The sequence below is a fragment of the Cyanistes caeruleus genome, chromosome 15 (assembly GCF_971803275.1).
Source record: "Cyanistes caeruleus chromosome 15, bCyaCae1.hap1.1, whole genome shotgun sequence".
NCBI lineage: Eukaryota > Metazoa > Chordata > Aves > Passeriformes > Paridae > Cyanistes > Cyanistes caeruleus.
In genome coordinates, this window is record NC_141715.1 from 15,191,692 (window position 1) to 15,205,737 (window position 14,046).

The 14,046-nt window shown below is 51.0% G+C and overlaps 1 protein-coding gene and 1 long non-coding RNA gene across 2 annotated transcripts in view; one reads left to right on the plus strand and one right to left on the minus strand.

Moving 5' to 3' along the window:
* PSD2 (pleckstrin and Sec7 domain containing 2) overlaps nt 1–14,046 on the plus strand; it is a 55,944-nt gene that overhangs the window by 7,126 nt on the left and 34,772 nt on the right. The window lies entirely within an intron of this gene.
* LOC147650400 (uncharacterized) lies at nt 1,058–14,041 on the minus strand. Its single transcript, XR_015276836.1, has 2 exons — nt 2,823–14,041; nt 1,058–1,941 (listed from the first exon to the last, which is right to left on the minus strand). It is a non-coding gene; the product is annotated as an uncharacterized LOC147650400 (long non-coding RNA).

Below are 14,046 nucleotides of genomic sequence, written 5' to 3' on the forward strand. Positions count from 1 at the left end.
CAGGAGTGGGGCTCACACTGGGTCCCAAAAGAGGAGACCACACCTGAAGGGATCCTCTCAGCACCACTCTGAGGGGTGCCACAGGAGCTGCTCAAGGTGTCACCTCTGTGGTGCCACCAGCCTTGCCTCATCTTCTGCTATGTCCTCTTCTTCTCTGAGCCATCCTGGATGGCTCCCAGCAGAGGTGGTGCTGGTGGGATGCCCTGGCATTGGTGGATGCTGTGAGACACATCAGGGCCAGGGAAGGGGCAACGCCTCCTCCCAAGCAGGGTGAGCCCAGGATTCATCCCAGGATTTTCTGTCTTACTCTACAGCATGGGACGTGGTTCCAGGGATAATCTCCCAAAGCCCCAGTCTGACAGAGTCTTTGTGCACTGGTTTTGTGTCTCCTGCTCTCCAGCTCTGACACCTCCACTCTGCAGAGGCCCCCAGTGTCTCTGGGAGCTCTCCATGTGTTGTGACTGTGGCAGGGACCATGCTGGGCTCAGGGCTGCTCTGGGACCTTCTGGATGAAGTGTTTCCTGGGCTGGGGGTTCACAGCTGGATTTGGTGTCTTGTGTGGTCACTGTCCATCCTTGTCTCCCCTCCAGGCGATGCAGCTGAGCTCCTCCTGTCTCTGTGGCCTTTCTGTGGCTCTGGGATGGAGAACTCAATTCCCCCTCATAACACAAAACCTTGGAGAGCAAATCCCAGTGATGTCCCCTTCCTGGGGGTTAGAGCATGTGCCTCTGGGCTCTCCTGAGCAGCATCAAGCAGGAAAACTGACATCAGACCCCAGTGACTGAAACCCTCACGGTTCACCAAGCGCACTGAAAAGCCCAGGAAAGATGATGTGAGCTCAGCCTCCTCTCTGCCTTCTCCTCCCCCGTGTACAGTTGTCTCTGTATTATTTTCTTGATATGGGAAAACAAATTTGACCCAAATATCTTTTTCTTTTAAATATTTTTAAAAATTTAAGATAGTAGGGAAATGCTGTGATACCAAACTGAACAGAAGGGTTGCAATTTTTTTTTGTTTTCTGTGATTACTTACATGCTCCAAAGTCAAGACATAAAGCTCAGTTCTTGCAAATTATTTATTTTTTTTTTTAAATCCAGCTCTTCAGTGATTTCAGCACAAGTGCATCACAACTCTAGGTAAGGTTTAGTTGACTTATAATTGTAATTTTCAGCAAGTGAACAATTTTTTTCCAAAAAATTTCACACAGTTCTGGGCAAAAGCCTCATAAAGGTGGAGAGGGAGTTCCCTGTGGTACCTTCCAGCCTTCCTCCAGCACCTGATCCAGAACTGGGTGGTCTGAGGCCAGCTCAGGGAAACATCCAGGTGCTACCATAAACAGAGCAGGACCTGCTGACTGCATCCTCCTCCCCTGCAGGACACTCACAGGGGTCTCTGCCCACTCTGTGCATGGCCTCTTGCTGTTGGCTGGTGGTGGGCACAGGAGGAGAGGATGGTCCTGGTCTAGCAGAAGGTGACCCTGCCCATGGCAGGGGTTTGGAATGAGATGATCTTTAAGGTCCTTTCCAACCAAACCATTTGGGGATCTTGTGGCACCTTCTCCAGTTCACCCAGAGCCTCTCCCCGTTGCATGTCCTAAAGCAGCATCTCCTCCCTGCATGTCCTGGCAGTTCAAGGAGAGTTTGGACAGCACTCTCAGGCACAGGGTGGGATTGCTGAGCTGTCCTGTGCAGGGCCAGGAGCTGAGCTAAATGATCCTTGTGAGTCCCTTCCAACTCTGAGTATTCCATGGAAAACAGAGCTGGCAGCCTTGGATGAGCCCTGCCCTCGGTGTGACACGAGGCACCTCTCCCAACACTGAGCTCACCTTGTGAGGGGCTCTGCTCCTTCCCAGATTCTGCACATTTGCTCCTCAGACAGGCACTGGTACCAGGCTGTGGGAGTGGATGGAGGTGAACTGGGACCCTGGAGCTTTGGCACTTCCTAGGAACAAAAGCAAGCAGGCTGTGGATGCAGCCTGCCCAAGCAGGACACAGGCACGGGGGGAACAGAAGGGGTTTCTGGCCAGAAGGTGATACATGACACACGGGGATTCTGCTAAATTAAAAATATATATTTGTCTTTACTGGTACAACAGAAGCTAGGGGAGCAGGCAAGAGGAAAGTGAGAAAGCTTTATTTAATTAGATTATAAGGCCCCAAAGGCTTCAGAGTCATAAAAAAAATGAATTGATTTTTGTAATTGAGGATGGGGTTTCTGCCAAGTGCTGCTTTAATGAGTATTTAGGTTTTGCCTCCTAAGTTAGCAGCACCAGGCAAGGGCAGCTGTTCAAGCCACTCCTCACCAGAGTCCTGAGCTTGTTAAGAGGAGCTGCCTGCCTGCAGCTGGGAGTGTTAACCTGCCTTTCCAGGAAAGGGCACCGTGTGTCCTTTCAAGGCAGTTTATCCTGATCTCTTGGTATTCTCTCAACGTGAAAGCCCTCCCTCTTCCCCAGAACCCAGGAGGCAGCTTTCTCCATGCATGGGTGTGGAAACTGAGGCAGCAGATAATCACGGCATTGTTTTTCCTCACAGAAGTTGAGAGAATTAATTTCCTGCAGCATTTGAGGCAGTTTCCTTTGGTTCCTAGGGGCTGGTGGGACAGGTGTGGCACTGCAGCCCATCCTGTGCCTTCCCTGCCTGGGAAGGTGCTTCTCCTGTGGGTGATCCTTAAAGCAGAGCACCTGAGCACGGTGAAAGGGTGTTTGGTGCTGGGACCTGCCTCTGCAGGAGCCACAGGACACCAGGAGGACATTATCCCTCATCCCAAACCATAAGACTGTCTGGAAAGAGCAAGAGATTTTTATCCCAGACTTTTGGACCTACCTCTTTTGCCCCTATGGGCTTCCTCCAGAATCTTTTCATTTTTGCATGCAAGAATGGGGAGAGTTCAGTGTGCAGAGGTGGCTTCAGGATTTCCTGTGTGTCCCTGCTGTGTGGGATAAGTCCAAGAGGAGGTGATTCCAAAGTGCCTGGTGGGAATGTTGATCCAGAGCTGCCTGGAGACCAGGAGCAGTGTAACAAGCCCAGGTGAAAGGCAGGAGGTGTGGATGTGCAGCATCACAGCGGGATCACAGCTTGATAGCAACACCTAAAATGCAGATGTGTTACTACTATTACCATCAGAGCAAGGGAGCAGAAAAGAGGCCACAAAATTCCAGCAGCTCCTGGTAGATGTAGGGAATTGTCCTGTAGCAAAAGCCTGTGCTTTATGAGCTGGATATTTTCTGAAAGCAGAAGAGCAGAAATCCACTGCCCTCCAGATAACGGCAAACTGCAAGGAGTGCACCTTGGGTCCTCGGGGACCCTGGGGACACTGTCCCTTCAATTCTGCACATGGTAACAAGCAGAGATCCCCAGTGTCAGGCACACAACTGAGGTTTGCACACTTGTCTCAGGCTGTGTCCCCCGCAGCAAACCCGGCTGCCACTCCTGGTGTGCCACTGTGTCATTGGGTCACCGGCTGAACCAGGCTGAGCAGCGCTCAGCTCCTCAGCCTCTGCAATCTTTACAGCACACTTATTTCTGGCAGGCCCCTCTGGCCTCTCTGTGCTTCAGTACAGCCTCAGTCCAGCACATAATTCATCATTTCCCAAAGTCATTGTCTGATGCCCAAACGTAATGATGTCTAAGGAGCAGGAGTAAAGCCCTGGGAACAACAAAAAGTCTGCTAAGGGGCAGAATGACCCTGTTGCAGGCTGGTGCAGCAGCTCTGCTCTACCCTTGCCACAAAATTTAGTGCATGGCATCTTGGAGGTCGGGAGAGCCTTTTGGTCCCAGAGCAGGTGTGATTTAAACACTGTCCTGGTGCAATTACATCATCCTGATGTGCTTTTTGCTCTTTCTGTAATTCCCCTGAGGAGAAGGAGCATCCTTGTCCCTGTAAAGCACCTTTACATCAGTGTAGGAGTGTGCCTGTTGGAGTTTCCTCAGGGAAATCCTGCTCCTCTCACCGTGGTTATCCAGCACATCCATTAAGGGCAGATCCAGCCCCTGCACAGGAACTGCAAAATGGCTCCAGCAGGGTTTCACTTGCACTTTCTGGGCAACTTGCTCTGTTTTCAAAACAAGTCAGCTTCAACATTTCAGGCTGCTCAGGGGCATTCTTTAGGGAGGCCAGATCTGGCCATGTCACATGAAGATGTTCATGTGGAAGTGTTTGCAGCCCAAATGTGTTTGGCAGGGCTGGGCAGGAGCCCCATGTTTCTCACGTGGGTGTTTGCAGCAGAAGCATCAGAGCTGGGGCTGCTGTCCTGGGCTGGGGGCAGAGAGCAGCAGAGAGAATTCTTCTGCTTTAACAAAAACTTCTGATGCAGATCAGACACAGCCTTTCTGCTGACTCTGAACCCTGGGGGCTGAGCTCAGCTGGAGATGTCTACATTTGGGTGAGCTGAGTCTCACTCAAAGTGCTTTTCCATGTATTCAAGCAAGTTCTGGTATATCCAAGTTCTGAGCAGCATCTCCTGTGCCATGTTAAAGATAATGATAACTCAACACATCCTAATGGATCAGCAAAATCCTGCTTTTCCTTCAGTGATTCCATCCTGGTCTGTAAGTTCTGAGAATAAATATGCAATTATATTTTCTGCCATTTCTACACCCTGCTGGCTGCAGCCTGGGAGACTGAGCAGACAGCACATCACTACACAGGTGTGATGGACCCACCAAAAATGTAGCTGTGCCCCAGACCATTTTTCCTTGAGTGAAAGACGCTGGAGAAAAGGGACAGTGCATGTCCTGCAACCTGGTCATGCAACCTGCAAAAGAGACACCCTTTCCAGAGAACAGAACGAGTGGGCCTCCTCCAGCATGGAAAATGGTGAACTGTTGGTGCCTCCTTGGTTTTCTGCAGCTGACAGGCAGTTTTCAGAAGGTCAGTGATCATCTGTTTGCCTTTGAAAGATTTACTTAGCCCACACTTCTTTTGTAGGAATGTTTTCTGCAGTTTTGAAAGGAAAAGCGGAAATTTTGGGCTAAACCACATTAAAAATGGCCTGCTGAGATGGGCTTATAGGATTCACTTGGAAAAGGGCTGATGTTCACATCCTAGTCTGAGAGGGGGTGATTTTCCTACAGCATTGTCCTGTCTGTTGCTCTGTAGTGCCCTCCTCTCTCCACTTTGCCTCTCAAATGTCTTGATTTGGTCCTGGTGACGTATTAAAGTCCCTTCATATTAGATCTCATGCTCTCAGGCTGTTCCTTGCGGGTCCTCTGGGCAGACAGCTTTATGCCCAAGTGGAGCTGCTGACTTTAGTGGAATTGCCACGTTTCGTGCCCTAACACCCTCTAATTTCAGGCAGGGAAGTTTCAGCCCCGTTGGCTGTCAGCAAATCTTGGCTGAGTCTGTGTTTTCAAGCCAAATAAGTGCATCTCAGTCTGATTTGGGCGAGGGAAGCTGTTCTTCCTTTCCTTCAGTGAGATGAAAATAGAAAGTCCCCACTGGTGTGACAGTTCCCCAGCTGTTCCCCTCACAGATGGATGCCTTGCCTTAGGTCCAAAGTGGACACTAGTTGATGCCATGTTGTGCTTTGCTTGCTGAAATCAGTCAGAGCAATTAGTCCTGTCTGGATTCTCCAGCAGCCTTTTCTGGACTCAAACACCTTCAGCAGTTAAGGTCTCTGCTACTATCCATGTCTGCCTTGAGCCAATGCTCCTGGTTTGGAGGAATTGCAAGGCTGACCTGGTGGCACTCAGGAGCATCCCAGAGTCTTGAAGCAGGTGTTCATCTCGAGGATGTGGGGACCATTATGATGTGCACAGAGCTCTTTTGGCAAGCAGAAATCCTGCTTAGCTGATGGGCAGGGAGAGCCCTTTGGAGAGCAGGGCTGAGTCTCTGCTGAGCAAAACAAGGACCATTCCTCTCTGCCAAAGGAGCCTGGTCACCCTCCTCACAGAGACTGAAGTTATTCCTTTTTACCTGGAGATAGTTCAGGGTGGAAATGCAGACCTTTTGAGATGTCTGTAGATGTGTATAATGACATCCACAATGCTTGCTGTTCTCTTTCTCAAAGGAGGATCCCCTCCTTCATCCTCCAGCTTCCAGAGCGGCTGTGTTGTTCACACCAATGCTAGCAGGTTGTTCCTGTTGGTTCCCTGTGGATGAAGGAGCGCTGTGTGGAGAGAATGGGAGATTTCACACTCTCACTGACGAGTGAGGAGCTGTCTGGTGTTGCAGGTTGCTGGAGTTTTGTTGGATGGCTCCAAACCAGCTTTCTCTGATGTCAGCACACACTAAAGTCTGTCTGCTGTCATCCTCCTCTCCTGACAGGTTTGGGAGGTGCTCAAGAAGACCTTGCTCCCTGCTCTCTGGGTCACACTGAGCTCCCAGGGAGCCCAAAGCCATCTCTGCCCATTCTGGGCATCTGGACTCCCAGTGCTGCTGGTCCCCACATCCCTTGGGCTGGAGACCATCTGTCTGCACACATTGTCTACCAGTTCCTGTGGTCAGAGGATCTCTGGAAAAGTCTGATGCACCACTGGTCCTCATCTCTGAGGTTTATGGATGTGTTGTAGGGTGAAGGGAGTTTGTCTCCCTTCCAAAACTCCATTTCATTCTGCAGCACTGGTCTCCATCCCTCTGGATGTTTCTCCCAGGGGACAAGCAGGATGGGCTCGCCTGCTGCCTCCTGAAATCTTGCAGCGAGGCGTTGCATGGGTTTAGTGTAGACAGACAGCATGGCAGGAATTTCCTTTTCTGGGGTCTGAGTCAGCTGCCAGCCCTGTTTTATTATTTTGGGTACTGGGAGAATGTGGGGAAGGAGGATCAGGCGAAGGGAGGGGAAAAAGAGGGGAAGAAGCTGTTTCCATTTATGGGTTATGAGAAGCAGTTGCAACTCTTGTGGATTTTTATGGAAGGTAACCCTGGCTGTGGGGAAAGCTGGGTTTTAATGAATTCAATTACAATGCTGCACAGAACTGAATGGAAAAGCCCCATAAACAGCCTGGTTTTATATTAAAAAAAACCCCAACCCTGTAGACTATAAACTCCCCCTCCAGAGAAGGTGAGCACCAGAGCAGATAGGCTCAGGTGAGGATGGAGCCTAAAACCCCCGAAAACTCTTGTCTTGAGTTGGACTCAAACCAACACAGACTGATCACAAGCTGTTTGTCCTGCACTAAGGCAAGGCTGGAGCACTGGGACTCACCTGTTACCCAGAGCAGTCATCCTTCTCTCAAGCTTTTCTCTGAGCTCTGGGAGCTTCCTGAAGGTGGGGTGCCAGGGCACAAAAGGCTTCTGCCCCCTATTTCCATCTTTTCTCTCATGCCAAGAAAGAGCTGGCTGGGATCCTCTGGTGTCCCTGTGATCCCTTTACAGCTGCAGGATTGAGATCCATGGGCTCATGGCCTTGGGCTCCTGCAGCAAACAACCACCTTGGCCAGGCCCAGGTGGTGGGGAGCATTGTGTGGGAGAGGCAGGAACAGCATCCCTTCTCCTCCTTCCCCCAGGCTAAAGTAAAAATTTGCCCTCCTTTGCTGTTCCCTCTCTGGAGGCTCCTGGTTCCCTCTGAGCCCAGGAGAATTCCTGTGAATTGCAGTGGGTTTCTGCAGGAGTAATCTACAGGGAGCCCTGCAAGATCTCCAGAGGAGGTCAGGGTTTGCTTCTGCAGGAGGGAGGATGTAAGGATCACACAGACTCCACTGACTGCAGCAGGATCTCTGTCCTCCCACAGTCCAGCTGAGAGGCACTGGAGGGGTTTGAAAGGAGCCTATTCCAGGAAGATTTGAGACCTGACATGCTGTCTGGAACACAGGGACATTCAGGTCCACGTTCACCCACATCCTGCACCTTCTGCCTCAAGCTCACACCTCTCCTGGGAGACCCATCAGTTCATTGTCCCTGTGCTTGGGCCCATTTTTTGTGGAGGCCTAAGTGACTCCTGCCACATCACCAAGATGTAAAGTGAGGGTGCAGGCACCGAAGCACTGAACCACGGGCCAGGGGAGGTTGGAAGGGCCCACAGTGGCTCATCTGGTCCAACCTTCCTGCTCCAGCAGGGCCATCCCAGAGCACAGGAGCTTGTCCACACAGCTCTGGATATCCCTAGTGAGGACACTCCACAGCCTCTCTGATCTCTGCTCAGGGCTGGGCACTGCCCAGGGCAGAAGTTCTGCTTCCTCTGCAGAGGGAATTGCTGGGTTATGTCCCTGCCCGTGGCTCTGCTGCCATTGCTGGGCCTGGAGCAGAGCCTGGGCCTGCTCTGCCCCTCCTGCACCCAGGGACAGCCAGTGATGGACAGGGATGGACAGGGACAGTCAGGGACAGACAGGGACACCCAGAGACAGCCAGGGACAAACAGGGACACCCAGAGATCCCACAGGAACACCCAGGGCTGAGGGTCCCTCTCAGCTGGGGCTCCTCTCCAGGCTGAGCAGCCCCAGCTCCCTCAGCCTTTCCTGGGCATGGAGATGCTCCAGGCCCTTCCTCAGCTCCGCTGGCCCCACTCCAGGAGCCCCAGCTCCCTCCTGTCTTGAGAAGCCCAGAGCTGGACACAGGTTTTCACCCCTTTTCACAAGCTGGAGATGTTGATTCTGTTTCCCCTGTGAAGGGAGCAGCCAGGTTTGCATGGTGCACACCCAGGGCTGCAGGAAGGCTCGGTGCACAAACTGCTGCCTGGCCAAGGTGTCAGTACAAGGAAAGGAACGTGCAAAAAATACTAAATATATTCTTTTATTTTTCCCTGTTTTAATAGCTGCAAAAGAGTGCAAACAGGAAAGCTGTTAAGGATTTTAAGGCTCAGCTTTATTGTTTTCTATAAGCAAAAAACTGCTGTTGTTTCCCCAGGATGAAGTTTAGCAGGAATCATTTGGATCTCAATGTGTCCTAATTGCTCTGGGGACTCTAATAAAAATTCAAAATAAGGAGCTGTAGGATTTGGTTTCAAAAAAAAGTATATTCCATGCACAGTGATTTCTGATTACCCAAAGGCTCTTTTTTTAGTATGTAGCTGGTTTATTTTAGTCTGTGGGATATGTTTTATCCACGGCCTCTTTTCCACGTTGGAAGGGAAGGATGCAGGACCTGCAGTCTGCACTGGCAGAGATGGATGGAAACCACGGGGACAGCATATTGTCCATGAGCAATGACCATCAGTACTCCAGGGGCTCTGCAAAGTGTAACTCTGGTTTAGTGTGGTTTATTTCTGTTTTTAATGTGTGGCTGAGGGCTCAGCCCAGCCCTGCCCCTCACAGCCTGGTCTGCAGCAGAAATGCTGCAGGTGCCTTAGAGCTTGGTGTCACCAGGGAGGGACCCCGGTCCAGAGCAGGGGGTGATGTACAGAGCAGTTTGGTGCTGCATAAATCTTTGGTGTGCCCACATCTTGAGTTCACTGTGCAATGCTGCTTTCCCTGTGTTCAGGCTGTCACACAGCGATAGAAGAAAAGAATTTGAGAAAATCCAGAAGAAGGTAGCCAAAATACTCAAGGGGGTGGAGAAGCTGTCATCTGAGAACAGGCTAAGAAGGCAGGGTCTACAATCTGGAGAGGAGAGGCTGAGAAAGATATGATTGAGGTCTTCAAAATCATATGAAAAACAAGCCCATGGGAGAAATAAATGCGGATTTTCACAAAGAGAATGGTAGAAGGTTTTTATTTCCAGCCATGTTGAAAAGGCAGAGGTCAAAGCAGAGACATAAGAAGGAAGAAATGTGCTTCAAAAAGAAGAATCATGGCTGTGATCTCTCCATGTCAATACAGGATTGTCTCCTCAAAGAGCCCTGACTGTGACCATGTGGAGGCTACTGTGTGACACCTGCCTTTTATCAATTAACTGGTAAGTCAGGTCATAAAAGCACATCCATCCCTGTCCTGCAGCCATGCTGTGGATGGGATCTACAGCCTGGACACCAGCTGGATGGGATCTACAGCCCAGACACCAGCTGGATGGGATCTACAGCCCGGACACCAGCTGGATGGGATCTACAGCCCAGACACCAGCTGGATGGGATCTACAGCCTGGACACCAGCTGGATGGGATCTACAGCCTGGACACCAAATGGCTGCTGGGCACATTCCATTCCTGCCCACAGGGGACAGGAACTCGGAGCACATGGCCCATCACAGCCAAGGATATCACTGTAGGCCTTTAGCCCAAGAAGTCCAACAACTCTTCCAACCCAAACCATTCCATGATTCTGTCTTCACTAAGCTGGAGGGAATGGGATGCAGAGCAGCAAGAAAAAGCAAGGCTGCTGCAGGAAGCAGCCTAGCTCAGCGTGAACTTGAGGAAAAGCTCATGCTTGACTAAGCAGCAGGATTCTTCTCCAAGCCTTCCTGTGTCCCAGCAGCCAAGTGGTTACACAAAACTGAAGTGGGAGCCTTTCCAGTTCCTAACGCAGGGAAGAAAATTAAAAATAAATCATTTCCCACCAGCCATTCAGCTTCAACAAAAGCTGGGACACTTCCAGAGCCAGTCCCTGAAAGAGCTGCTGTGTGGTTTCCAACCCCTCACAAAATCAGGGCAAACTTTGCTGCATCTCTGCCCGGCCTCTTCAGGACCAGTGCTTCCCTGCAGTGGATGCCAGCCTGGCTTCGCTGGCCCCGCTGCAAATCCAGCATCATCCCAAAGCAGGTGATGGGGCATTTCTGCTCTCCTTCCCTCCCAGCCAGCCCTGCCCTGTCTCCTCCTGGTCCAGGGGCTGTGCAGGACGTGGGGCAGAGTGGGGCTGGAGCAGGGAGTGAGTGGCTGTCCTGAATTGCAATCCTGTGGCACTGGAAACTCGCAGTGATGAGCTGGTGCTGCTGGGATTCTGATAAATGAAGGTGATAGCTGTTGGCTGAGTCTGGCCTGCAAAGCAGGGCACTGTGAGATGGCCACAGGGATGGGCTCCTGACTCCCTTCAGCCTCTGTCCCATCTCTCCCAAGCCCCAGCTCTGGGAAGGAGATGGAAAGGCCGTGGTTAGCCGTGGGTCATGGATGCCTTGGCTTCCCTTAGCCTCTCCTACAGCAATAACAGGATCCTTCCAGCATGAATCCATGTTCATCTACCTACAGGGGCCCTACAGAGCTGGTCTGCTCCAAATCATGGAGCTTCTGCTTAACAACTGTCTACAACTCAGCAGGGCCCCATTTTGTGTTGTTGTGACCAGTCCTGGCTGGGATGTGTGCCCTTTTCTTGCCAGACCCATTTTTGTGTGCTAACCCTGGTTAAGTTTGCAGGAGACTGGGAACACTGGACATTTAGGGGTGCCCACCCTATTCCCAGGACCTAGGGAGGAGCAGTCACTTTGAGAGGGTGCCTCTGAGCCTGTAAAAAGGGCAAAATTTATCAAAACCCACTAATGGGAACCCACATACCACTTTTCAGACCTTACCTGCTTCAGAGTGCACTTTGCAAAGCAGAAACAGAAGGAAATGAGGAGGGACTTGGGGAATGCCAGATTGCAGTCTGAGGCAGCCAGGCTGTGCAGTTTTGGGACACTCAGAGAAGCCCCAGAGGGACCTCTGAACTCCCCCCATCTCTTGGCCCAGTGCTGCAGTGTGTCCTCTCCCCACAGCTTGATTGAAGCTGTGGCAGCTTCAGAGGCTGAGCTGCACTTTTGTGCTTTCCAGAGCAAACAGAAAATGGTGTTGAGACTCTGGGTTTGGGCTTTGTCCAGGGCTGGTGACCTTTCAGCTGTCTGCTGGAGGCAGATGTGGACACTTGCAGCCAGCTGTTCCACCACTGTTTGTCTTCCAGGTTTTCCAAGCTGTGGCATCACAGCCTGTCTGCTCCTCCTTTGCTCTTCCACCTTCCCCACACAGGTGGGGAGGCAGCAGGTCATGGGTGAGCTGTAGGGTGGGAGACACCCCCTGCAGCTGGCGTGGGATGAACTGGGAGTGTGGCAGGAGCTGTCTGCATGACTCCAGAACATGAAGAGCTGCGATCAGAGCCACAGACTGTCACAAACCAATCCTCTGGTTCCTCTGGAGATTCTGGGAAGCCTCAGCCACTCATAGCCTGTGTGTGCTTCAAGTGACTGTCGCTGCAAGCAAAAATCAAGCAGTTGGTGGCTTGTTGGGAGTTTCTTGTGGGTTGCTACACCCTCAGCTTGTCTGCAGACTTTGTGTGCACACAGCAGGCCCAGGCAGGTGTGTGCCATGGAGCAGGGATCCAGTGGAGACACACAAACCTCACGGGTCAGGAGGCTGCAAGAGGCCCGGATTTCTCCTCCTGGCTGTGCTCAGCTCCCAGTTTTGTCACACTGGAAGCTGATGGGTTCCCCAGCTCAGCAACAGTCTGTGCACATATCCTGCCAATGGTGGTGCTTCTTCTCCAGCAGGAACACGGGCCAAGGAGGAACATGACTAAGGCTTTAACTATTGATTCCTCAGCTCTCCTTCCAGACCACAAACATTCCAGTGAGACTTCACAGAGGGTGAAACAGTAGTATAATGCTTAACAACTGTAGTAGTTTATCTGTAATAAAAAATGGTGGGTTTTTTTTGATTTTTTTTTTCTTTCTTTTAATATAAATAATGTAAGTTACTTAAAGTTAGGAGGGATGGCTGGGACATCACACTTACTACGGTTTGCCAACATTTCTTACTCAGACTATATCCTAACTGCTTTTAGTTTCCTGTTTTCTGGTTGCATGCAGCTGTGCCAAGCTGGAGCTACTGGACTGGAATTCAGCTTGGGTGGTTCCTACCGGAGTTTTTGGATGGATAGCAGGGAGGTGGAGAATTTCAGCTCAAAGTCTTTTGGCTGTTTTAAAAAAATTTCACTCAAAACCCCTACATTATTCATCTCATATTAAGAAAAAGGCCAGCAAAGCTTTGCTGGAAAGATTCCTCCAAAGATTTGAGCAGTGGCTTGGTGTGGCATGTCCCACATGTCTGTATTACACCTTCACTTTGAGAAAGTCAAAATCATGTTAGGTTTTCTGTACTTTTTGAGATCACAGTGTGGTTATGCTCAGGAGAGTGTTGGTAGTTTTGCAAGTAAAATCCTGGAAGAAGCTGCTTTGGCTTGGCCCTGCTGTCAGTGCATGGGAACACCAAGTGCCTGGGACTGATTTTCTCTACTGGATTTGGTAGGAAAGACATTTCCAGTTTTTCCCTCTTAATTTGGAATGGCAGATGAACAGCCTAGAGGAGACTTGGCCCACATGTGTGAAACTAAGGACTGTCCCAGGGGCTTGTTTTGCCCTTCCTTGGGAGGGCTCAGCTCCTGCAGGTGGGATTCTGGGCTACAGGAAGCTGATGTGCTGGGGACCCAGGAAATCTAGGTCAGCCTTTCTCTTGTCAGGCTAGTGGAGAATGAAGCTGAAGGCCTGCAAAGGCAGGAGTGGGTATAAGCAGATTGCTCTGCAGGCACTGGACACAGACATCTGCTGCCAGGCTGCTCCATGGGCTCTTTCCAGCCACTGGAAAGCAGGTGGCACACCTGGACCCTGAGGCACCCATCACCTCTGGCAGCACACAGGCAGTGCTGTCCTGTCTTTCTGTCTCCATCAACTCTCTGCAAGTCTGGCCTGGGAGCTCAGGCAGCTGTCTGTAGGGGACACACCATCTGTGGTGACCTGACATGCTCCCCCAGCCTGGGGTCACCTCAGGGGGACACATCCCTGTCCATCCCTGCGTTGTGTAAAACCCTCTGCAAGAGAAACATTTCTACATCGATCCCTCTGGTAGCTCATATTTGCTTGCATTTAGCTCAAAGACCTTTAAAATGGCTCTTGTTTTTTGATGGGGCTGAGGAGGAGCTGTTTGGGGGATCAGTTCAAAACTCAGGTACCTCACTCTGTGCATCTCATGGGTGAAATTGGGCATTCTGCAGGCTCACATTGACGAGTTTCTCCTGAAACCTGCAACCACAGAGTCTCTTTCCTCCACTTTGGCTGGCTGGGGGGCCTTTGTAAGGAGAGATGTCAGAAGCCCTGTGTAAGGAAAATTCTTGCAAAACCCCAGAGAACCAAAGCATGCTGAGGAAAAAGCACTTGCAGTGCTCTGCCAAGGAGTCATGGGATGGGTTTGGGAACCAGTCTGATGAGGAGCAGCAGCAGGATGGCAGGACACCAGCAGGATTCTCCTCTCTGGCCTGGGTCTCACTTTCTGTGATCCCTTGTTGCA